Genomic DNA, 25,700 nt, shown 5'->3' on the forward strand with positions numbered 1-25,700 from the left:
ATATATATCTGTGTGGTGTCCTTTCATTTGGTATTCAAGAAGATTGTGTATGGTAAAACAGCTTGCTTCACATGCGTTTACAGAGTTTAGCCTAAGACTGCTTTGTCCACGCTACTAGGATAGCTGGTCTATCAGGTTAACTTACAACCAATCATCATAAGGGTTGCTTGCCATGGTACAAGGTGATCACTAGAACTAGTGAGCATCATATACCAGGCCAACTTCTCACATTGGTGAGCAGCAGTTGGGATTTGAGCTTGCTGTTGTTTTACCATTACAATCTTTGAGAGTTTCATTTGAAAGATCATATAGGTACCTGCTAGGTACATATAAAACAAGACTAGTATACTTAAGTTCTACTGAACTTAGTTGTTGTAGAGGATAGGGAGTAGCACACCCTGACTACAACTACTAGATGGGTTTAGTAGGTAAACACCAGTGTAGGTAGATTGCAACATATCCACCCACACTAGAGCAATGTCTGGAGCAGAGGGGTCCACTGGACCTGCCCCTGTTGAGAGTGACCCTACAAGGGCACCATCCAAATTTGCTATGTTGAACTTTAAAGAACTGAGGCAGATCTGTACCTTAAGAGGTCTCAAGACGGGTCCAACCCCTACCACAGACCACCTCCGCGAGCTTTTAGACCAGTCTGAAGCTCTAAAGACCTCTAAAGCAGACCCCACAGGGAATGCTGAAGGAGGCTCTCCCACTGAAGATGATAATACTGACACCCCTGTCCCTGTTGTCCAGATAGATGAGGATGACCAAGTCACCGGAGATACTCAGCCTGAGGAGGAGCAGGAGGAAGAAGAGGAGACAGAAGGGGAGAGCAGTGATTCTGATGATGGCAGAAATAGTCAGATGCCAGCCGGAGGGCTTAGCATGGCTAACTTAAGCCTATTTGGGACTGAGTCAGGGATGAACCCACTCAGACCCCCAAGTGGACTTAACCAGGAGCATAGGAGGAGGAGGAATCACTCAGGTGAATCCAATACCTCCCAGGCTTCTAGAGGTTCTCATGGTCACTCCAGAAGGGGTATGACTAGCCCTCAGAGAAGGGAACATGAGGCCAAAATGAGAGAGGCTGAGCTTAGGATCCAGAAGCAAGAATTAGAAGTTGCCCTGGCCGAAGAGAAACTTGCTAGAGCAAGACAGCCTAGAGAGGGTGGATTAGGATCCACTGGTGGCAGCACTATCCCTAACGATAAAGACAGGTCCTATGACAATAGAAACCTGAGTAAGATTGTGCCCCCCTACAAAGATGGGGATGATATCCACAAATGGATGACTGCACTTGAGAGAGCCTGCAGAGTACAGCAGATCCCTCAGGAGCAGTGGGCAGCAATCTTGTGGCTCTCCTTTGAAGGTAGAGGCTGAGACAGACTCCTCACAGTTAGTGATGGGGATTCTAGAAACTACCTGGCCCTGAAGAGTGCTCTGATTGATGGGTTAGGCTTAACCACTGAACAGTACAGGTTAATGTTCAGAGAGACCCAGAAGACACAGACTCAGGACTGGTCTGAATTTGTTGAATGTGCCACTAAGGCTCTGGAGGGATGGTTGCTGGGAAGTAAGGTTACAGACTATACAGGATTGTATAATTTAATTATGAGAGAACAAATCTTAAATAATTGTCAGAACCAACAGTTGCATTAACACCTGATTGACTCAGATCTGACCTCTCCCCAAGAATTGGGGAAGAAGGCAGACAAATGAGTTAGAACCAGGGTTAAGCAAAAGAACCAGAACCAGGGTGGTGACCAGAAGAAAACTGACCAGAAGGGTGGGGAGCAGAAAGCTAAAGGCCAGAAGTCTTAACAGGGCCCCAAACTAATACTGAGGGTGGGTCCCAAACTTCCAAGAAGAAGAAGAAAGAAGGTCAAAGAAAACCCTGGTGTAGTACATGTAAAACACCTCTCACTGGACAAGTGAGTGTAAAAAGGGTGGAGCCCCCAACACTGCAGCCCCTAAGGCACCTGCACCCAATAGTACAGCTGGCAGTGTTGGTCCACAAACTAAGGGGGTAGTGGGTATCACCTTGGGAACTGAGGGAGATTCTGGCCTAGTCAGAACCCCTACACAGGCTGTTCTGATTTGTGATGGGGACATATATTTGACCCATACTATAAGTCCCAGTAATCTGGGCAAGTACAGACAGACACCTTTGATTAATGAAAAAGTGGCTCAAGCATACAGGGACACATGTGCCAGTGTCACTATGGTGACACCTAGCTTTGTGGACCCTGGACAATACATACCAGGTGACAATTACCTGGTGACCAATGCCAGCAATGTCACTACTACACATAGTGTGGCAATTGTTAATTTCTCCTGGGGAGGGGTAACTGTAATTAATTATATTTATTGTGTCCAATGGATTTCTTTACAGTAACTGGCCTAATAAGAGTTGTGGTTAGTGGTGATCTCCCAGTTGAATGTTTGTTGGGCAATGACCTGGAGTGCTCTCTATGGTCAGAAGTTGAGTCTAGGACTCATGCAGAGATGTTAGGGATATCATCACATGTCCTTGCTGTGACCAGGTCACAGGCCAAAAAGTGCCTCTCTGAACCTCAGGTCTTGGATCCTGGAACAATGGACCAAGCACCTTCCAAGAATAAGAACAGGAGGGTAAAGGCTGTGCCTTCCGAACTGCCTACAAGTGAGGATCAGCCTTCACAGGAAGACGATCTTGAGACCCCTGAAGGAACTGTCCCTGAAGAACTTAAACCTGATCAGGTTGAGTTTCTGGGGACAGGGGGACCTTCTAGGACAGACTTGGGGCAGGCTCAGTTAACCTGTCCTTCTCTTGAACCCCTCAGACAGCAGGCTGCTGCTGAGGCTGCTGGGAATGCTCAAGGTACCCATAAAGTATATTGGGATGATGGGCTCCTTTATTCAGAGGGTAGAGACCCCAAGCCTGGTACAACCAGGAGGTTGGTTATACATCTGCAATTTAGGGGCTTCCTTCTTACCTTGGCCCATGATATTCCTTTAGCAGGAAACCTAGGCCAGAATAAGACTTGGGACAGGCTTGTCCCTCACTTTCACTGGCCTCACATGTCTGAAGACACCAAGGAGTTTTGTCGCTCCTGTGTAACCTGCCAAGCCAGTGGTAAAGCAGGTGGCACAACAAAGGCCCCCCTGATACCACTACCTGTGGTGGGGGTTCCCTTTGAAAGAGTGGGGATTGATATTGTAGGTCCAATGGATCCCCCTACAGCATCTGGGCACAGATTCATACTGGTGGTGGTGGACCATGCCACCAGGTACCCAGAGGCAATTCCCCTTAGGACCACAACAGCTCCTGTTGTGGCCAGGGCCTTACTTGGAGTTTTCTCCAGGGTGGGGTTTCCTAAGGAGGTAGTATCTGATAGAGGTGCCAATTTCATGTCAGGAAACTTAACAGCTATGTGGAAAGAATGTGGTGTCAACTACAAGTTCACCACTCCTTATCATCCACAATGTAATGGGCTTGTTGAGAGATTCAACAAGACCCTAAAGGGTATGATCAAAGGATTACCAGAAAAGCTCAGGCGGAGATGGGACATCCTTCTACCCTGCCTTCTGTTTGCTTACAGAGAGGTCCCACAAAAGGGGGTTGCTTCAGCCCATTTGAATTGTTGTTTGGGCACCCTGTAAGAGGACCCCTATGTCTGGTGAAGGAAGGATGGGAGTTACCTCTCAAAAAGCCTAAACAAGACATAGTGGACTATGTACTTGGTCTCCGCTCCAGGATGGCTGAGTACATGGAGAAGGCATCCAAAAACCTTGAGGCTAGCCAAGAATTACAGAAAGCTTGGCATGACCAAAAGGCTGTCTTGCCTGAGTATCAGCCCGGACAGAAAGTATGGGTGTTGGAGCTCGTGGCCCCAGCAGCACTCCAAGACAAGTGGTCTGGACCCCATACAATTGTTGAGAAAAAGGGAGAGGTTACCTACTTGGTGGACCTAGGAACTCCCAGGAGCCCCCACAGGGTGCTCCATGTCAACAGACTGAAGGCATATGTTGACAGGGCAGACATGGTGTGAGAAGTTGGCCTGATATATGATGTTTCCAATTCTGGAACCACCTTGTATCAGTCCAAACAATCCCTTATGGTGTCTGGTTGTAAATCAACCTTATAGACAAGCTATCCTAGGGGTAGCATGGACTAAACAGCCTGAAAGGCTAAACTCAAGAGGTCGTGTTAAGCAAGCTGTTTTACCAATCACAATCCTGTAATACCAAATGAAAGGACACCACACAAGTATATATTATAAAAATATATGTGTTTATTACTAAAATAATCCCCAGTACTCTTTATGAGCAAAGAGGCACAAGCGTTAAATCAAAAGCACAGTATAACATATGAAAGTTGCACAATTATGGATGAGGGCGGGTGGCCACTCAAACCATATATTAAGAAAGTGGTATAAGAGATACCAATCGAATAGTGGTTAGGCCTAGGGTCTAGGGAATCGCTGGGAGCAGTCGGGACAAGCAATGCTGAAGTCGGGAAAAGCCCGCGGGATTCGGGTGCAGTGCTTAAAGCACACGCATGCACCAATGCAAAGTCAATGGTGCGTAAAAGTTACACAAATAGAGTTTAAGGATACTTCCGCTGAACCTAGAAGGACAAAACTTTAGACACAGACCCTAGAGGTGTGTACCAGTGTGGGAACACCAGCGTTGCTGAGTTACCTCACCCACAGGAAGCGGGTGCATAGGGTCGAAGTGGCGTCGGGTTTCGTCACACAGGTTGTTGGTGCTTGAAGCTGAAGATGCTGCAGGCGATGTGAAGGAGAAGTGTCCAGTGTGGACGTTCTCACATACTATAAGAAATACATAGAGGCAAGATGGCCGCCGTGGCTCTGTAGAGAGAAGTCGCATTCTATACTCTCTCCTATCCTAGGATGATGGAGTATTGGTGACCCCAGGGATGTGGGTTCTGACTGACCGGATTTCCCTTGCCACAGTAGATATACTCAGCCCAGACTGGTTGAGGGTCTTCCCTGTAAGAAGAGTGAAAAAGAAGCTGATAAACTGGTTGAACTATTGGAGAAGTCTGTTCAACGACGTGAAAGTGCCTCCGAAGATGTCCCAAAGACTTAAGGCGGATAAAGACAAAGTAACAGCAGCAGGATCGGCTAAGCCCTCAGGAGCCGCTGTGAGAGAGGGGGCTATCCCAAAAACAGCCCCTGTGAGAAAAGCGCCGGAAATTTCGGGTCGAAGTTTGAAGAACGCAGCAGCAAAGAAGCAGGAGAAGAAACTGGAAGCAGGTCCGGAGACCCGCTCAGCGATGCATAAACCAACGAGGGATATTGCACCAGACGGGAAGCCCCAGCGAGCGCATGCAGCTCAAGTAATCGGTAAGGATCAAAAGAGACAAGCGACCTTACCGGAGTCATTCTCCACAAGGGCCCCTCTGTCGGTTCCTCGTATAGAGATCCTGGCAGACACTCAGCAGCAAAAGGAGCAGCAATTGACGGCTACCGGCGATCAGGGGATCAGCGGAGAGACAAACGCGGAAGCAGACGCAACGGACCGCGAGGACGCAAGCAGCGAAGTCCCGGTTGCTAGGCAACAGAGAAGCAACGTAGGAGTCGGCATGGTGAATGCAGAGCGGCAAGCAGAAGCTCCAGAAGCCGCGGGAGGAGAGGAGACGGAGGTGGCGGTTGGTAAGGCATCTGGCTGTGACCCGGTCAATGTTAATGCTCCTAAGCAATTAGTAAATACAAATAACGCGCAGATGTTAGACGCTCTCCTGTCAGTAGAGGCAGAACTATTTAATAAACAGCCGAAGGCTACTGAGGCAAGCTGGGGCAGCACGCAGAGTTTAACGGAACAGCATGGGCTACAGCATGGGCTATATCTGGATCAGGACTTGGGGAGAAATAATAAAAGCTTAGACAGAAGTGCGAGGGGAGGCTCGCCGGAGTTTTTTTCGGTTAATGAGGGCACGGATTCATCAGAACCAAGCGAGATGGAATCAGAGGAAGAGGAAAGCGGGACTGAATGTACTCCTGATTCAGACATTAGTAATAGTTCCAGTGAATTAGGCACAAAAAAGAAAAAGGGCACTGTGGGAGCAAAAACAAGAAGCGGAAGAGGCTCAAGAAGCAGTATGTCTAAGAAATTATCATGGGACTATTCCGCTACTTCAGAGACCTACAAAGAAAGTGAGCAGGAAGGAGGGGAAAAGGAGGGAAGGCAGGATAACCAAAGGGTAACCCTAGAAATGCTGTTTGGGACCTTGAAACAGATGCAGAAGGAGGCAAGAACTGAGAGCAGAAGGGCGAAAAGAGATACAAAAAAACTGCAATTATCATTAAGAAAAGTAAGTAGAAAACAGGAAGAGGTTGAGGAAAGAGTTTTACAAGTGGAAGAAAGGACAAGTAGGGTGGAAGACGAAGTGACAGACTGGCAGACTTTTAAGACGGATCAAGAAAAGGTGGTTGAAGACCTCCAGTGGAAGCTTGAAAGCTTTGAAAATCGCCAAAGAAGGTACAATGTGAGACTTTTGGGTCTGGAGGAGGGAAAAGAGGGACAGGATCCCAGAGGGTATGTGGTTAGGATCTTGGAAAAGGCCTTTCCTGATTCAAAATGGCAATGGGATGTGGAAGTGCAAAGAGCACATAGGTACCCACTGTTCAAAAAGAAAAACCGGGGAGGGCAGGAGAAGGAACTCCCAAGAGCAATGTTGTTTTTTTTGGGTAACTTCCTAGCAAGACAGGAGATAATTGATAAAGCTAGACCTGACTCAAGAATCACAGTTGATGGAAATACTTTCTTCTCAAGGCCAGATTTCTGCCACGTCACCGTGGAAAGAAGGTGGAAACTAAGACAGATGATTGGCCCTTTCCAGAAGCAAGGGGCAGAAGCATATCTCTTGTTTCCGTCTAGGTTGAAAGTTATCAGGAAAGGTTATGTCAAAATGTTTACATCCGAGATAAAAGCAGCAGAATATCTGGCAGAAATCTCAGAAACCAATAAAGGGAAGGAGAGGGGAGCAAAAACCAGAACCCCGTCACAGTCTCCCCGGAGAACTCCACCAAAAACTCCATAAGTCGGTTAGATGGTAGTGCCAAATAGATCATTTGGCAATATCGGACAGAGGAGTAAAAAGGATGGGAGAGAGTAGCGACGCTGCAGAGTACGGTCGGCTACACATAGGCCAGGATTGGCCTATTTGCCTGTAGAGAGGGGGGGGGGGGGGTTCCCAAGGGGTGGGGGGCAAGGGGGGGAGGGGAGGGGGGAGACATACATGATGGTTATGGGCACAGTTATGGTGTGGAAGAAAGAGGTAAAAAAGATTTTTTTTTAAAAAAGGTTGTAGGGATCGAGGTACACAAACAAACTAGAAGGGGGGAAAAATTGTGTTGGAAGGATCAAAGCCTACAGGTATCTATTAATTCCTGCTGGTTAAATTGGGAAATGGTAATGTTAAGAAATATAAATGACCTGTAGAATAGTGTCAATTAATATTTGTGGACTTAATGAGATCAATAAGAGGTTAAAAGCGGCGTCACTGTTAAAATCTTTTAAACCAGATTTAGTGTGTCTTCAGGAAACACACATTGAGGGTACTAAGGCCTTTCTACTTGACCAACTAGGTTTTAATGTTCTGGCGAAAACCAATCAGAACACTAAGACAAGAGGAGTGGCGATACTGGGCAGGAAACAGGATATAATAGTTAAGAGAAAGATGGAGGACAATTGGGGGAGATGGGCTATAGTTGAATTATTGTTTAGGGGGGAAACCTTCACGCTTGTTTCAGTCTATGGCTCTACTGGAGACGACCCAGATATTCTACAATTCCTAGATGCAGAACTTGCTCGATGGCCTGAGCCTATTATACTATGCGGCGATCTGAATATTCATGATCTAGATAGTAGCTTTTTAGACCCTAAAAGGAAGTATGCGGGGAGGAAAAAAAGAACCTATAGGGCCCTAGCAGACTTAGTAAAGAACAACTCTCTAGAGGATCCTTGGGTATATTGCCATCCGAATCTCGACGGGAGTACTTTCTTCTCAGCACCCCATCAGATTTTAGTCAGGCTGGATTATTTTTTAATAACAAGAGGGCTGATAGAAGGTGCAAGGATAGTAAGAGAACCAAGGATCATATCAGACCACAGTCCGCTAGTATTAGATGTAAATATTGGGCAAAGGAGAAATAAGGAGCCATCGCAGTGGACATTTGATAGAGCACTCCTTCAGGATAGTGAATACAGGGAAAGGATGGTGGAATGGATTAAGGAATTCTGGACAATCAATAGAGGTACTTCTTCACCTGGGATTGTGTGGGACGCTTTTAAAGCTGGTATAAGAGGAGAGACCCTAAGCTATGTTATCAGATCGCAAAGAAGAGAAAGGGAGGAATTAGAAAGAAATAATGAATTAATCAGGGAGGCAGAGGAGGAACTCATGTTGGCTATACAAGCACACACGCCAGTGGAGCAGATTTTGTTAAAACTAGTCGCCCTTAAAGCAGTGGTCATGGAAGGGATGGCAAAAAAGACGGTGGAGAAATATCTAGCCAATAAAGAAAAGGCATATGAACTCAGCGAAAGAGTGGGGCATATTTTAGCGGTGCGAGCTAGACAGAGAGATGGGATGGCTGATATTAAGGAGATGAAAAATAGTCATGGAATTAAAGTTAAAGGTACAGAGCAGATTAGAGAGGTCTTTAGGCAGTTTTATATGGAATTGTATCAGGCAGATGGGCATGGAAGTGAGGAGGATATGAGGGCATATCTGAGGGATATTGAGCCATCATACCTGGAGGAGTCAGACAGAATAGAGCTGGAAGAGAAGTTTAAGGTGGAGGAACTTGTAGAAGCGTTGAGGGAACTCCCATCTGGGAAGGCTGCTGGCCCGGACCAGATTCCAGTTGAATTTTATAAGGTCTTCCAGACCCCTCTGTTAGCGGATATGTTTAAAATAATGGCGTTAGCACAACTGGGTGAAACTGTTCCATGTTCCTGGGGTGGTGCAGACATCATTGTTATCCCTAAAAAAGGTAAACCACCAGATGTCCCAGGCTCCTACCGCCCCATCACTTTGATGAACGCCGGTGTCAAGGTGTTTTCAAAAATATTGGCAAAAAGATTATCTAAGACAATCGAATCCTTAGTTACACCCTCTCAGCATGGATTTATTCCAGGGAAAGGGACAACCCATCACACCAGGCAGGTAATTACGGCATTTGATGCTGCAGACATCCTGGAAGATCCAATGGTAGCGGTGTTTCTCGACGCTGAAAAGGCCTTTGATAGGGTCTCATGGGGTTACTTATGGGAAGCTTTAAGGTGGCACGGTATAGGACCAGGATTTATAAAGGCTCTGCAAACGCTATATATAGCCCCGACGGCCAAGATAAGAGTCAGTAGAGGTTACTCAGCCGCAGTTAACATCCAGAGAGGTACAAGGCAGGGTTGTCCCTCTTCTCCCTTACTGTTCGCTCTGTATCTTGACCCGTATATTCGCAAACTGGAAATGAATCAACAAATATTGCCATTAGTACTAAACGGGTGCAGACTTAAATCACTAGCTTATGCGGACGACGTAGCCATTTTGACTCCAGATCCTGTAGCCGCCATTAGGGCAATTGAATCGGAAGCTGAGAGGTTTGGCCAGTTCTCTGGGTATAGCTTGAACACAACCAAGACGCAGATAGTTAAAAACCAGTGGGTAAGGTGTAATGATGGAAGAGTGACAAATATGGCAACTTATCTAGGGGTGCAAATGACGGCAGAAATAAGTAAAATTGTGGAAAATAATATGGATCCCTTGATAACTCAAATGAAAAAAGATTTAGATAGAATGAATAATTTGCACCTGTCGCTAGTTGGCTGTACAAATATCATCAAAATGATGATTTTACCAAAATTTTTGTATGTATTTAGGGCTGTACCATTGTTGATTGAAGCCAGCTGGTTTAATTGCATAGAGGCTATATGTAATAGGTTTATTTGGGCCCAAGGTAAAACCCGGAGAGCTTATAGGTACATGACACTCCCTAGAGAAAATGGGGGGTGGGGGGCACCGGATTTTCGTTTATATTATATGGCCTGTGTGCTGCAATATATTCAAGGTCTTATTGGTGGAAGCCCTGACGATGATAGAATCCAGAAAATGTCTACAGATGTGTATGCTGTCACCCTAGGGGTAAATGCAGAGAACTGTTTTTTAAAGTGTATTGATTACAGCTATTTCAAGAGGACTAAGTTTAAAACTGTCAAAGCAGCTGTCACGACATGGAATGCATTTTTGAAGAGGGTAAAACTTGGGAGATACAACAGACATGTCTTATTAAACAACAATAGGTCACTCCCCAAGGAAATTTTCGGAGACTATACTATGGCAGAGTGGGCACTAAAGGGGGTTATACAAATTGGAGACTTTTATGCACAAGATGGCTTTATGCAATTTTCAGAGCTGAGAGGAAAATACGGTTTAGATAATAGGGGATTCTTCAAATATTTACAGGTTAGAAGCTTTCTCAATAATAAAGTCGGGGGTCCGGCAGGTTTTAATAAAGTCGATATAATGGAGAAAATAAAATTGTCGGGAGATTGCACTATTAAATCTCTTTATGCAGCATTGGTGAAAGACAAGCAGGATGATTTAGTTAAATTTAGTAAAAAATGGGAAGATAAATTGGGTATTGATCCTAGACTCTTTTATGATTCTTTGAAATTCGGATCGACGATATTATGCGCTGCCCCGCTGCATTCGCAGCATTATAAAACATTGTACTCTTTGTACTTTACTCCGGCAAAGATTGCTAAATGGGGTGGGAATCAAGGAATCAATTGTCCCAGATGTAATGAATTGGAAGCAGATAGTGTACACATTTTTGCTTCATGCCCACAACTAAGAACTTTGATTAGGGAAATTGAGGGGTTTTTGGCGAACTCACTGGATATTGCGATAACACTTACGCCAGCTTTGATTATGTTAGGGGTGAGTGATGATGTGCAGACTCAATATGCTGAATTCCTTTTTGTAGTAATGGCTGTCTATAGACTAACAATAGCTAGGGCATGGCTAGATAAAAACCCTCCGAAAATGCAATGCTGGCTGGCAAACACTCTATATGCATATAATATAGAGGAAAAAAATTTTGCCCGGAAGGGGAGGAGTGGAAGACGGTTGGGGAGAAGAATTTGGGAGCCATTATGTAAATGGAAAGAGAGCCAAAGAAGGAATAGCTAGGGGTAGAGGGAGGTAGTCGCCTTTACTTTTGATTTTGATGTTGAGTGTTTTTGTTATTGGCTCTTTCTTCGTCGATCTTAGACTCTGTTTTTCAACTTTAGTAGATTTATATAATTGTGTACTCTGTGTTTGGCCAAAAATTTATTGTATAATTTATTTGTCAATATTTAAGGCTTGTGTTATAGGTAATGCTCATAATTAATTGTTGTAATAAAGGAAAATATAAAATAAAAAAATAATAAAAAAATAAAAAAAAAGAGAAGTGTCCAGTGTGATCCAAGGGTGGATCAGAGTCGTAAAGTACTTGAAAGCAGAGGGGACAGAGTCTGGGTCACTCAGAAGTGACCAGGGTGGAACCAGGACGGAACCAGGCAATGTCGGGCGCAATCAGGTGGTCGTCGAGGAGCTTCTCTCCGCTGCCACGTGGGCTCTGGGGCATCTGCGACGTCCAGGAGCGGGTCACGAGCTGTCCCACGCAGGCTCTCACCGTCGGCGCTGTCGGCTTCAAGATCGGAGCAAACAACACTTGGCAAGAGCAATCCACGCGGGATTGGAAGATTGCTTCTCACTCGGACCAGGAGGGTCAGAGCGAGTGCTCCTTTTCAGAGGAGCGGGTACAAGTCTGGAGCAACCAGAATCACAAGTCGTATTTCGGTTTTCGTCGGCACAGGGGCCACAAGCCAGCTGGCAAGTGACCGGGCCAACGCGTTGAGCCAAAGAAAGCAGAAGGGCCCCACGCAGCACTCGTCGAGTGTAGAGGGGTGAGCTTTGGTGCAAAAGTGGCTCAGGGTTGGAGCTTCTCAAACCCCGGTGTACAGCTTCGAAAGTCACTCGTGGGCTGCACAGTCAGCGTCTCGTGGTCTTTCCAAGATGGCGTGCGCCACGCTTCGGGTCGACTCCACGGGTCTCAGCTCTGCAGGGACTGTGGATCCGGCTGTAAGAAGGCAGACAAGCTTGATCTCGTCGATCTCTGTCGCTCGAGTACCGGCGGGAACTTCAACAAAGCAAACGTCGAGGTGCTGGATGGTGCCTGTTTGCACAGGGTGGTCACTCCTTGACCACAAGGGAGATTCTTCAGTCTTCTACGTCGAGTAGGATGTTGAAGGGTCCAGAGTTTCGTTTCAAATGTTTCATCAGGATAATCTGAGTGCGTTGCACTGCTCCCATTCTTATACCAATCTAGGGGGCTGGATTACCTGCTAGGTCCCCTCCTATGGGTGGGACCCAGGAAGGGGGTGGATACACCCCTTTCCCTTTGTCCAGGCCGCGCTGGGACTGGGGCTGGTCTGACCCAGAACCGGTTTGGCCGGATTATGCAAGGGGAAGCCTTGTGCTCCCCAGGCAGTGTCTGGTTTCTTTCAAACCTCCCTGCTACAATCCACTATCTCCTGTCTGGGGTGGTGTGACACCTCCCTGTGACAGGAAATCCTTTGTCCAGGCCTCCTTGGCTGAGTTTCGGTCAGCTGCAGGAGGTCAGACTTGAGTCTGTGGCAGAAGCATCCATTTTGAGGATGTGAGGCTCTTTTTTAAAGTCAACCGCGTTATAGCAAAGTAACATGTCGTCTCCCTCTAGAGGGGTGGAATGCTACCCCCGTCGCCAGGACTGGCGAGGGGGTAGTATTCCAAATAGTATGACACCTTACATGACATGTTTTGATAAAGCCAAACCAAAGTTAACATATAACCGCAAGGATTATAATCCATTTAATAGTATATGGTATGGCATTATCCCGGAACCGCTTAGGGAATTGGTCCCGGCAGCTGCAGACAGGCTCAGCTCATGCTAGAGCACCATCTCGCATAAAACCAAGAACTCTGCCTCCAGGATTGTTAAGGCCTGCCATAGGAGTGGCTTATAGGTTTATATGTGTCCAGATAGGTTTAGATATAGGCATACTATATCTAAGCAAGGGGTGATTACACCACCTTGCCCCAGCTGAGTGATAAGCCAGTTGTGTCAATTTTGGAAAGCCAGCCAGGGGTGGCAAAAGATATGCTGCAGCCCCTGGTAGGCCTTGGATACACCTATGCCCTGGGCACCTATAGTGCTCTGTACAGGGGCTGATAAGGTGACCCAAGCCAATTTAGTTATGCACCTAGGGTACATGGAATCCATTTTACAGAGAGAGCAGATAGCCTGGGGCCCTGATTAGTAGGGAACCAGGCCAACTAAGTCGAAAACCAGCTAAACACAAGGCAACAAATCTGGGGTAACCATAGTCAGATAGCCACCTTCCTACACAGCCCCCCCCCCCCCCCCCCCAACGAAAGGAGATAAGGCTATCCTTGTCCAGGTAAGCCTATATTGCCTGAGTGGCCATATAAGGAAGTACCTGCACTAGCATGGGTACCCCCTGTCTCATGGTCCACTAAGCAGTCCCTCACCCTTGGGGTATTATAGGGTCTCCACCATAGGGAATCACTACCTTGGGTGTGTTTATGTAAAGTTAAAGGCTGGTTTGGATATGGAGTATTGAAGTGAGGCTCCACTAATTTAGGGCTCAGCTTCCTCGAATTATCTTCCACCATGTGTGCCTTTCTTTCTTCAACTGAGTTGCACTGTGCTCTCAGGGTCAACCTCTGGCTACCTAAAGCTGGAGGCTGGGTCCCTTGTTTTGGTTTACTGGAGGGATAGTTCAGGTATGGGCCCTTTGGGTCACAGGTTTGGCTGTGCCCAACAGAATCCATCTGTGGGAGGTCCCTAACTACTTTTAAGGGGGCTCCCTCAGGAGTTTTTAAAGTTTTCACCTTACTAGGGCTACTAGTTTTGGTGCCCCTAATCTGTTGATGGGGGTGCTTTATTTGACAGGGGGCCCTCTGGGTCTCACTGTCCTTCGTGTCCTCTGCAGCCCTGGGCTGACTAAGGCAAGGTAGAGAGGGACAGGTTACCTGCTCCAGACTGGGTCCCACCTGAGAAGGGTCCACTGCCATCAGAGGCTCTGTCAGGCCAGGCCTAACAACCTCTGGGCAGTTCCTTCATCAGGGGTAAGATCAGTTCCCTGAGGAGGCTGATCCTGTCCTAAAGTGTGGTGAGGGGGAGATTTTTCATCCTCCTCCATGCTCTCAGTTTGGGTGGAGTGATCCATCATTTCAGGCTTCACAACACACATATCTGTTTGAGTTTGGGCTGTGGCCATCACAGCCCCACCAACCTTTTCAGGAGGAGACTCAGTTTGGGTATCTGCTGTTATCATAACGGCTTTGCTATTCTGTTTAGGAAGAGCTTCTGCTAAAGATGGGGCTGAGCCTTGCACAGCCCTATCAACCTTTTCAGGAAGGACATCTTGGGTTGGGACTGTAGCCATTACAGCCCCACTAACCTTTCCATTGGCATTTACCATTCTAGAATGGATTTCCTGTTCAACCTCAGCCCAGGCTGAGATTTCCAAATCATTACCTAGTAGACAGTCTACAGGCAAGTTTGGTGACACTGCCACTCTGTTTCGGCCAGTGACACCTCCCCAGCTGAGACTTACTACTGCCATGGGATGATTGGTTTGTATTCCATCAATGTTTGTCACCTGGTATGTGGCACCAGGTAAAAGTTGCTTAGAGGGGACTATGCAGTCAGCCACCATGGTGGTCCTAGCCCCTGTGTCTCTAAAGGCTTCAACTTTCAAACCATTGATGATGGGTTCTTGTCTATATTTGCTCAAGGTATTTGGGCAATCAGAGAAGTTGGCAAATCCCATGCCAGTCTCATAAACAAGATCATTTGGTGATGGGGACCTGGATAGGCCAGGGTCCACCTGTGCTCCAAAAGTAAACCCATCCAGATTCCTGGGTGTGCTCCCACTTCCTGGGGGATTACTGCTGACAGTAACAGGAGGTGTTGGAGCTGGCTTTGGAGGTATATTTTCTTTATTGCCATTCTTTGGACAACAGCTGTCTGATTTCCAATGGCCAGTCTGTTTACAGACTTGACAGTATGGCTTTTTCTGGGTAGATGAAGTGTCTTGGGACCCGCCCCCATCCTTGGAGTTTTGGGGCCCTGGGGAAGTCTTTTCTTTACTTTTATCCCCATCCTTATCTTGAGGCTTGGTAGACTCCTTCTTCGGGTTATTGCCCTGATTCTTAGGCCTAATCCTGGTTCTGACCCATTTATCTTCCCTCTTTCCCAATTCTCGGGGAGAGGTCAAATCTGAGTCCACCAGGTGCTGGTGTAAGAGCTGGTTCTGACAATTACTTAGGATCTGCTCCCTCATAATCAAATTATACAATCCTGTGAAGTCATGTACTTTGCTGCCATGTAGCCAACCCTCCAGAGCCTTAGTAGCTCAATCTACAAAATCAGTCCAGTCCTGTGTCTGTGTCTTCTGGGTGTCTCTGAACTTTAACCTGTACTGTACAGTGGTTAAGCCAACCCCATCTATTAGAGCACTCTTCAGGACTTTGTAGTTTTTAGCATCCTCATGTCTGACAGTGAGGAGCTTATCTCTCCCTTTCTCTGAAAAGGAGTACCATAAGATTGCTGCCCACTGTTCCACAGGAACCTGCTGTACCATGCAGGCTCTCTCAAGAGCAGTTATCCACTTGTGGATGTCATCCCCTTCTGTGTTGGGGGGCACAATCTTTGTCAGGTTTCTAGTATTATAGGACCTGTCTTTCTCTCTAGGAATATTGTTGCTGCCACCAGTGACATCTAAGCCACACATTTTCTGTTCCCTTGCTAAAGCAAGTTTAGCTTGGGCCAGGGCTAACTCTTCCCTCTCTATCTGGAGTTCTACAGCTCTCTTCCTTGCCTTATGCTCTCTTCTCTGGGGGGAAGTCATTCCCCTTTGAGAGTTTCTTGAGACACTAGAAATGTGAGAATCCACTGAGGAAGATCTCACCCTTCTATTGCCTGGAACAGTTCTATTCTGTACTCTGGGGAGGTGCTGGCCCTCTCCATTTCCAAGTAGGTCCAAGTTGGTTTGGCTAAGCCTCCCCACATTTACCTGGATATCCCCTTGATCTGAATCTTCATCATTATGTGGTTCAGAGTCCACCTCATTCTCTGGGGTGCTATTCTCATTCTCTTGGGGTTTCACTCTATCTCCTGATCTTAAAGGAGCTATGCTAGCTTGCTCAAGGTCATCCTTCACCAGGATGGCTATCAGGATAGGAATGGTAGGGTTGTGACCCTTTTTCATCCCCCTTACAGTACACAAGGTACTCAGGTCTCTGTGGCTGAGGGTGTCATATCTGGAAGTTGCCTTGGTCTGGTCAACTGTCACAGGCTGAGAGCTAGAGGCTACACCTGTGTCAGACATGACTGCTAGTGAGGTGCAAGTGGTGCACTTACCTACACTAAGTTTTCCTACTGTACCTTGCTAGTGAGTTGTGGTCAGGGTGTGCTAATCCCTTTTATCTACAACTACTAAGTTCAGTAGAACTTAAATATGCTAAGCTTTTGATTTATATGTACCTAAGGTACTTGATTTGATCTTTCAATTTGATAAAAAGATTGCAATGGTAAAACAGCAAGCTCAAATCCGCACCGCTGCACACCAATGTGAGAAGTTGGCCTGATATATGATGTTTCCAATTCTGGAACCACCTTGTATCAGTCCAAACAATCCCTTATGGTGTCTGGTTGTAAGTCAACCTTAAAGACAAGCTATCCTAGGGGTAGCATGGACTAAGCAGCCTGAAAGGCTAAACTCAAGAGGTCGTGTTAATCGAGCTGTTTTACCAATCACAATCCTGTAATACCAAATGAAAGGACACCACACAAGTATGTATTGTAAAAATATATGTGTTAATTACTAAAATAATTCAACAAGACCCTAAAGGGTATGATCAAAGGATTACCAGAAAAGCTCAGGTGGAGATGGGACATCCTTCTACCCTGCCTTCTGTTTGCTTACAGAGAGGTCCCACAAAAGGGGGTTGCTTCAGCCCCTTTGAATTGTTGTTTGGGCACCCTGTAAGAGGACCCCTATGTCTGGTGAAGGAAGGATGGGAGTTACCTCTCAAAAAGCCTAAACAAGACATAGTGGACTATGTACTTGGTCTCCGCTCCAGGATGGCTGAGTACATGGAGAAGGCATCCAAAAACCTTGAGGCTAGCCAAGAATTACAGAAAGCTTGGCATGACCAAAAGGCTATCTTGCCTGAGTATCAGCCCGGACAGAAAGTATGGGTGTTGGAGCTCGTGGCCCCAGCAGCACTCCAAGACAAGTGGTCTGGACCCCATACAATTGTTGAGAAAAAGGGAGAGGTTACCTACTTGGTGGGCCTAGGAACTCCCAGGAGCCCCCACAGGGTGCTCCATGTCAACAGACTGAAGGCATATGTTGACAGGGCAGACATGGTGTGAGAAGATGGCCTGATATATGATGTTTCCAATTCTGGAACCACCTTGTATCAGTCCAAACAATCCCTTATGGTGTCTGGTTGTAAATCAACCTTATAGACAAGCTATCCTAGGGGTAGCATGGACTAAGCAGCCTGAAAGGCTAAACTCAAGAGGTCGTGTTAAGCAAGCTGTTTTACCAATCACAATCCTGTAATACCAAATGAAAGGACACCACACAAGTATATATTATAAAAATATATGTGTTTATTACTAAAATAATCCCCAGTACTCTTTATGAGCAAAGGGGCACAAGCGTTAAATCAAAAGCACAGTATAACATATGAAAGTTGCACAATTATGGATGAGGGCGGGTGGCCACTCAAACCATATATTAAGTAAGTGCTATAAGAGATACCAATCGAACAGTGGTTAGGCCTAGGGCCTAGGGAATCGCTGGGAGCAGTCGGGACAAGCAATGCTGAAGTCGGGAAAAGCCCGCGGGATTCGGGTCCAGTGCTTAAAGCACACGCATGCACCAATGCAAAGTCAATGGTGCGTAAAAGTTACACAAATAGAGTTTAAGGATACTTCAGCTGAACCTAGAAGAACAAAACTTTAGACACAGACCCTAGAGGTGTGTACCAGTGTGGGAACACTGGCGTTGCTGAGTTACCTCACCCACAGGGAGCGGGTGCATAGGGTCGAAGTGGCGTCGGGTTTCATCACGCAGGTTTTTGGTGCTTGAAGCTGAGGATGCTGCAGGCGATGTGAAGGAGAAGTGTCCGGTGTGATCCAAGGGTGGATCAGAGTCGTAAAGTACCTGAAAGCAGAGGGGACAGAGTCTGGGTCACTCAGCAGTGACCAGGGTGGAACCAGGACGGAACCAGGCAATGTCGGGCGCAATCAGGTGGTCGTCGAGGAGCATCTCTCCGCTGCCACGTGGGCTCTGGGGCATCTGCGACGTCCAGGAGCGCGTCACGAGCTGTCCCACGCAGGCTCGCGCTGTCGGCTTCAAGATCGGAGCAAACAACACTTGGCAAGAGCAATCCACGCGGGATTGGAAGATTGCTTCTCACTCGGACCAGGAGGGTCAGAGCGAGTGCTCCTTTTCAGAGGAGCGGGTGCAAGTCTGGAGCAACCAGAATCACAAGTCGTATTTCGGTTTTCGTCGGCACAGGGGCCACAAGCCAGCTGGCAAGTGACCGGGCCAACCCGTTGAGCCAAAGAAAGCAGAAGGGTCCCACGCAGCACTCGTCGAGTGTAGAGGGGTGAGCTTCGGTGCAAAAGTGGCTCAGGGTTGGGGCTTCTCAAACCCCGGTGTACAGCTTCGAGGGTCACTCGTGGGCTGCACAGTCAGCGTCTCATGGTCTTTTCAAGATGCCGTGCCTCAACGGGTCTCAGCTCTGCAGGGACTGTGGATCGGGCTGTAAGAAGGCAGGCAAGCTTGATCTCGTCGATCTCTGTCGCTCGAGTTCCGGCGGGAACTGCAACAAAGCAGACGTCGAGGTGCTGGATGGTGCCTGTTTGCACAGGGTGGTCACTCCTTGACCACAAGGGAGATTCCTCAGTCTCCTACGTCTAGTAGGATGTCGAAGGGTCCAGAGTTTTGTTTCAAATGTTTCATCAGGATAATCTGAGTGCGTTGGCACTGCTCCCATTCTTATACCAATCTAGGGGGCTGGATTACCTGCTAGGTCCCCTCCTATGGGTGGGACCCAGGAAGGGGGTGGATACACCCCTTTCCCTTTGTCCAGGCCGCGCTGGGACTGGGGCTGGTCTGCCCCAGACCGGTTTGGCCGGATTATGCAAGGGGAAGCCTTGTGCTCCCCAGGCAGTGTCTGGTTTCTTTCAAACCTCCCTGCTACAATCCACTATCTTATGTCTGGGGTGGTGTGACACCTCCCTGTGACAGGAAATCCTTTGTCCAGGCCTCCTTGGCTGAGTTTCGGTCAGCTGCAGGAGGTCAGACTTGTGTCTGTGGCAGAAGCATCCATTTTGTGGATCTGAGGCTCTTTTTTAAAATCAACGCGTTTTAGCAAAGTAACATGTCGTCTCCCTCTAGAGGGGTGGAATGCTACCCCTGTCGCCAGGACTGGCGAGGGGGTAGTATTCCAAATCGTATGACACCTTACACGACCTGTTTTGATAAATCCAAACCAAAGTTAACTTATAACCGCAAGGATTATAATGCACTTAATAGTATTTGGTATGGCATTATCCCGGAACAGCTTAGGGAATTGGTCCCGACAGCTGCAGACAGGCTCAGCTCATGCTAGAGCACCATCTCACATAAACCAAGCACTATGCCTCCAGGATTAAGGCCTGCCATAGGAGTGGCTTATAGGTTTATATGTGTCCAGATAGGTTTAGATATAGGCATACTATATGTAAGCAAGGGGTGATTACACCACCTTGCCCCAGCTGAGTGATCAGCCAGTTGTGTCAATTTTGGATAGCCAGCCAGGGGTGGCAAAAGATATGCTGCAGCCCCTGGTAGGCCTTGGATACACCTATGCCCTGGGCACCTATAGTGCTCTGTACAGGGGCTGATAAGGTGACCCAAGCCAATTTAGTTATGCACCTAGGGTACATGGAATCCATTTTACAGAGAGAGCAGATAGCCTGGGGCCTTGATTAGCAGGGAACCAGGCCAACTAAGTCGAAAACCAGCTAAACACAAGGCAAACAATCTGGGGTAATCATAGTCAGGTAGCCACCTTCCTATACATGGGCTTGCTCATGGCTACAGATGAGGGGCAGGAGGAAGAGAGTGACCCTCTCCCAAACCTGTTAACTCAGAACCCTGAAGATGGCTCAGTTGATGGTGTGGCCTTAGATGGCAGCCTCACTGAACATCAGCAGCATGACTAGACAAGTTTTGCAGTCATACAGACATATGTTTTCATTGACACCCAGTCAGACTAACTGGTGTACCCATGTGGTGGACACTGGTGACAGTCTTCCTGTGAAAAGCAAGATTTACAGGCAACCTGACCATGTCAGGGAATGTATAAAGACTGAGGTGCAAAAGATGCTGGAATTAGGTGTTGAGCCTTCAGAGAGCCCCTGGGCTAGCCCAGTGGTTCTGGTCCCCAAACCTCACACCAAAGATGGCAAGAGAGAGATGAGGTTCTGTGTGGATCACAGAGGACTCAATGCTGTCACTAGGACAGATGCACACCCTATTCCAAGGGCAGATGAGCTCATTGACAAGTTGGCTTCTGCCAAATATTTGAGCACATTTGATTTGACAGCTGGCTATTGGCAAATCAGATTATCTGAGGACTCCAAAGCCAAGACCGCATTTTCTACCCCAGGAGGACATTACCAATTTGTGGTGATGCCCTTTGGTTTGAAAAATGCACCTGCCACCTTCCAAAGGTTGGTGAATCAAGTCCTTACTGGGTTGGATGACTTTTGCGCAGCATATCTGGATGATATTGCTGTCTTCAGCTCCACCTGGGAGGATCACCTGGTCCACCTGAAGGAAGTGCTAGAGGCTCTGCAAAAGGCAGTCCTCACTATTAAGGCCACAAAGTGCCAGATAGGGCAGAGTAAGGTTGTGTACTTGGGCCACCTTGTAGGTGGAGGCCAAGTTCAACCACTGGAGAGTAAGATCCAGACCATAAAGGACTGGTCCCCTCCAACTACCCAGACTCAGGTCAGAGCTTTCTTGGGCCTGACTGGGTACTACAGGAAGTTTGTTAAGAACTATGGGTCCATTGTGACGCCTCCTAATGATCTGACATCCAAGAAGATGCCCGAAAAGGTTCAGTGGACAGTAAACTGTCAAAAAGCATTTGATGACATGAAGGCCATGTGCTCTGCACCTATCCTGAAGAGTCCTGACTACTCAAGAGAGTTCATTGTCCAAACAGATGCTGCTGAGTTGGGAGTGGGAGCTGTGCTTTCACAACTTAATGTAGATGGTCAAGACCAGCCCATTGCTTTTATTAGCAGGAGGCTGACCCCCAGGGAGAAACGTTGGTCAGTTATTCAGAGGGAGGCCTTTGCTGTGGTGTGGGCCCTGAAGAAGTTGAGACCATACTTGTTTGGCACTCACTTCAAGATTCAGACCGACCGTAATCCCCTCTTATGGCTTAATCAGATGAAGGGTGAAAACCCCAACCTACTCAGTTGGTCCATTTCCCTACAGGGGATGGACTTTACAGTGGAGCACCACCCAGGGACTGACCATGGTAATGCAGATGGTCTCTCCTGGTACTTCCACTTAGAACATAAAGACACAACTGGTCAAGGTTAGTCTAATGTCCCTGCATTTGGGGGGGGGGTTGTGTAGGAGAGTAGGGTCTGCTATCCTATGGTCAACCCAAATTTTTGCTTTTTGCTTCACTGGTTTATGACTTAATGTGGCTGTGGGCCTGCTAATCAGACCCACAGCCTGCTGTTCTCTCTCTAAATTAATGCCAATGCACACTAGGTGCATTACGAATTGGAACTGGTTCACCTTATAGGCCCCTGTAACAGTGTACTCCAGGTACCCAGGGCATAGGTGTATCCAAGGCCTACCAGGGGCTCCAGCATGTATTGTGCCACCCCTGGCCTGGCCTCCATATTTGACACAACTGGCTGATCACTCAGCTGGGGTAAGTTGGTGTAATCACCTCTTACTTAGATATAGTATCCCTATATCTAACCCTAACTGGACACATGTTAACCTATAAGCCACTCCTATGGAAGGCCTCAGCAATCCTGGAGGCAGAGTGCTTGGTTTTATGTGAGATGACGCTCTGGCACGAGCTGAGCCCGTCTGCAGCTGTCGGGAACAACTCCCTTAGCTGTTCCGGGATATTGCCATACCATATACTCTTAAGTGCATTATAATCCTCGCTGTTATTTGCTAACTTTGGTTTGGCTTTATCAAAACATGTCGAGTAAGGTGTCATACGAATTGGGATACTACCCCCCTCGCCAGTTCTGGCGATGGGGTAGCATTCCACCCTTCTAGAGGGACACAACATGTACATAACCTGAACCCCGGTTAAAGTTAAACTCGAGCCTCATCATCACAAAATGGATGCTGCCACCACAGACACAAGTCTGACCTCCTGCTGCTGGGAGTCCTTCCAGCGAGGGAGGCTTGGACAAAGGGTTTCCTGCCTTGGGAGGTGCGAGCACCACCCCAGACAGGATTTTGTGTATTGGGTAGGACAGGGCTGAATAAAAGGAGACATGCCTGGGGCACACAAGGAGTCCCCGTGCATAAGCCAGTCCAAACCGGTGCTGGGGCTTTCCAGCCCCAGTCCTGGCGCGGAGCTGGACAAAGGAAAGAGGGTGTAACCGCCCCCCTTCCTGGTCCCACCCAGAGGAGGGACCTAGTAGGTGATCCGGCCCCCAGATTTGGAATAAGAGTAGGAGCTGTGCCCCAAGACTTCAGATCATCCTGAACTCCACTTGAAACTAAGAAGAAAACTGGACTTCGACATTCTGCTGCACAGAAGACTGAAGCGCATCTCCCTTGTGGCCAAGGAGTGACCACCCTGTGAATACAGGCACCATCCAGCAACTCGACGTCTGCTTTGCCGCCACCTCTTGCCGAAGCCCGAGCCCAGAGCCCGATGAGAACCAGACTCCCAGACATCTCAGAGCCCGATCCACAGTCCCTGCAAAGAAGAGACCCGTGGAGGCACCGAGAGACGTGGGACCGGACATCTCGAAAGACCCCCGAGAAGCTGACTGCGCAGCACCCGAGGCACCCTCAACGCTGTGCTTTGGGGTTTGAAAAGCACCACCACCGAGCAGCATTTGCACCAAAGATCAGCATCTCCACGATCTGCGTGGGGCCCTTTTGCACTTTGCCACTCGACGCGCCATCCCTGCCACTTGCCACGTGGCTAGCGGCCATCTTGGCGACGAAACCTACAAACAACACCGCTGGTCCGGTTGCTCCAGACTGACCCTCGCTCCCCTGAAAAGGAGCACCCGCTCTGACCTTGCTGGTCCGAGTGAGAAGCTTGAATCGATTCCTGCGTGGCTTGCATTAGCCAGGGCCTGTTTGCTCCGATCAAGAAGCCGATGCCGCCAACAGCTAGAGCCTTCGTGGGACAGCTCGTGACCAACGCCTGGACGTCCTCGACCTCTTCGTGTCCACGTGGCTGCAGAGACAATCTTCACCTCTTCGCCTGTTTGCACCCGACATCGCCTGGTTCCATCCTGGTTCCACGGTAGTCACTGGCTAGTGACTTTAAACATTGTCCCCTCTGCTTTCAGGTCTTCACCTCTTCAGATCCACCTTGGATCCACCGGAACCATCCTCGACGACCCACCTGCAGCATCTTCATCTTCAGGCACCATCGACCTGCGTGACGAAACCCGACACTACTTTGCACCTGTGCACCCGCTTCCTGAGGGTGAGGTAACTCAGCAACGCCGGTGTTCCTACACTGGTACACACCTCTAGTGTCTAGGTCTTAAGTTTTGTCCTTCTAGGTCAGTCGGAAGGTTCCTTAAACAGTAACTTTATAACTTTTACGCACCATTGACATTGCATTGGTGCATGCGTGTGCTTTAAGCGCTGCACCCGAGTCCCGTGGGCCTTACCCGACTTCTTCACTGCTAGTCCCAAACAGCTCCAGCGATTCCCCAGGCCCTAGGCCTACTTCCTTTCCGATAGGTGGTTCTTATACCACTATTTTAGTATATGGTTTAGGGGGCCCCTAGGGCTCATCCATATTGTGCAACGTTCGTATATTTAAACTGTGTTTTGTATTAACGCATTTGCTTCTGTGCTCATAAAGAGTATAGGGGATATTTGTAGTAAATAAATAAATTATATATATATATATATATATATATATATATATATATATATATATATATATATATATATATATATATATATATATATATTCAATATATATATATATATTCAATATATATATATATATTCAATATATATCTGTGTGGTGTCCTTTCATTTGGTATTCAAGGGGATTGTGTATGGTAAAACAACTTGCTTCACATGCCTTTACAGAGTTTAGCTAAGACTGCTTTGTCCACGCTACTAGGATAGCTGGTCTATAAGGTTGACTTACAACCAATCATCAAAAGGGTTGCTTGGCATGGTACAAGGTGATCACTAGAACTAGTTAGCATCATATACCAGGCCAACTTCTCACACACATGGAGTGAGATAATTGTACCTGTTGGTCAGCAGGGCTTTTATATGTGGTGTTATGTGACTGGTAGGCACGGTGGGTAGGCATTGCCTCTTCATGTTGTGGACACCGTGGGTCACCCATGACTACGTGTGCAGCAGGCATTGTTATATATGCTTCTGTAACAACATGCAAAATATAACCATTACTAAATATAATTTTATCAGAGAAAAATTAGAAAAAATTGCTACTCATCTTTGCTACTCAAAATATTGCTAACTACTAACACAAATCCTTGCCATAAACAATGCCAAAAGCTCTAACTTAAATACTGGAGACCTATTGCATTGCAAATGCTTGTTTTATTTGAAACGGTCTATCACTCTTCCATCTTTTATCCTCATCATTCCTCGAAAGAGAAGGGAAGATTGCATAGACTAGAAAAAAAGGGGCAGTCAGTGTTTATATATAAAGGACAAATAATTTCAAAATAAATGACTAGGCCTTCGCATGATACACTGGTTGTAAATCTGATGGAGCAGTTCAGAAACAAATAATATGCGGAATAATTCTCTGCATTAAGATAGTTAGGAACTACCCAAGAAAGACCCTCCCCAAAGCCTTCATGCGCTCTCCACCAGAGCAAAGGCTTCTACCACAACCTCTATTTGTGTCTGTTAGACAGCTACTTGTTCTTCCCTTCATATTTTTGCCTGACATTGTTGTCTGAATTCTGAAGCACATCAGGAATTGCTCTGTGGATGTTTATTGCGTCAAGATTTTCTTGTCTGACCATTTCTTCAGACCCTCTACTGGGGAGGTAATGTTTTGGATTCTGTTCACAGGTGAAGAATCTGCACGTGGAAATATCAATCATAAGAAAAAACTATTTACCTTCTTTAAAAATCATTCTATTGGATGCATTACGTATCTGCAGTTCCTCACTGACCGTGCCCTACTCCCCATTCTGGAGAATGAGCATATGTAGCAAACACTAATAATAATACGTTCGATTTGTATGCACTCTATAAAATATGATGATGCCTTTCATTTCTCAGCTTAAAAAGCCATGGAAAAAAAGAAGACATGAACTGATGTT

General features: G+C 47.1%; 1 protein-coding gene across 2 annotated transcripts in view; it reads left to right on the forward strand.

Moving 5' to 3' along the window:
* ABCB10 (ATP binding cassette subfamily B member 10) overlaps positions 1-25,700 on the forward strand; it is a 1,632,094-nt gene that overhangs the window by 1,268,121 nt on the left and 338,273 nt on the right. The gene's annotated exons all lie outside the window — the stretch shown is intronic.

Source organism: Lissotriton vulgaris, chromosome 6, assembly GCF_964263255.1.
Source record: "Lissotriton vulgaris chromosome 6, aLisVul1.2, whole genome shotgun sequence".
Classification (NCBI taxonomy): Eukaryota; Metazoa; Chordata; class Amphibia; order Caudata; family Salamandridae; genus Lissotriton; species Lissotriton vulgaris.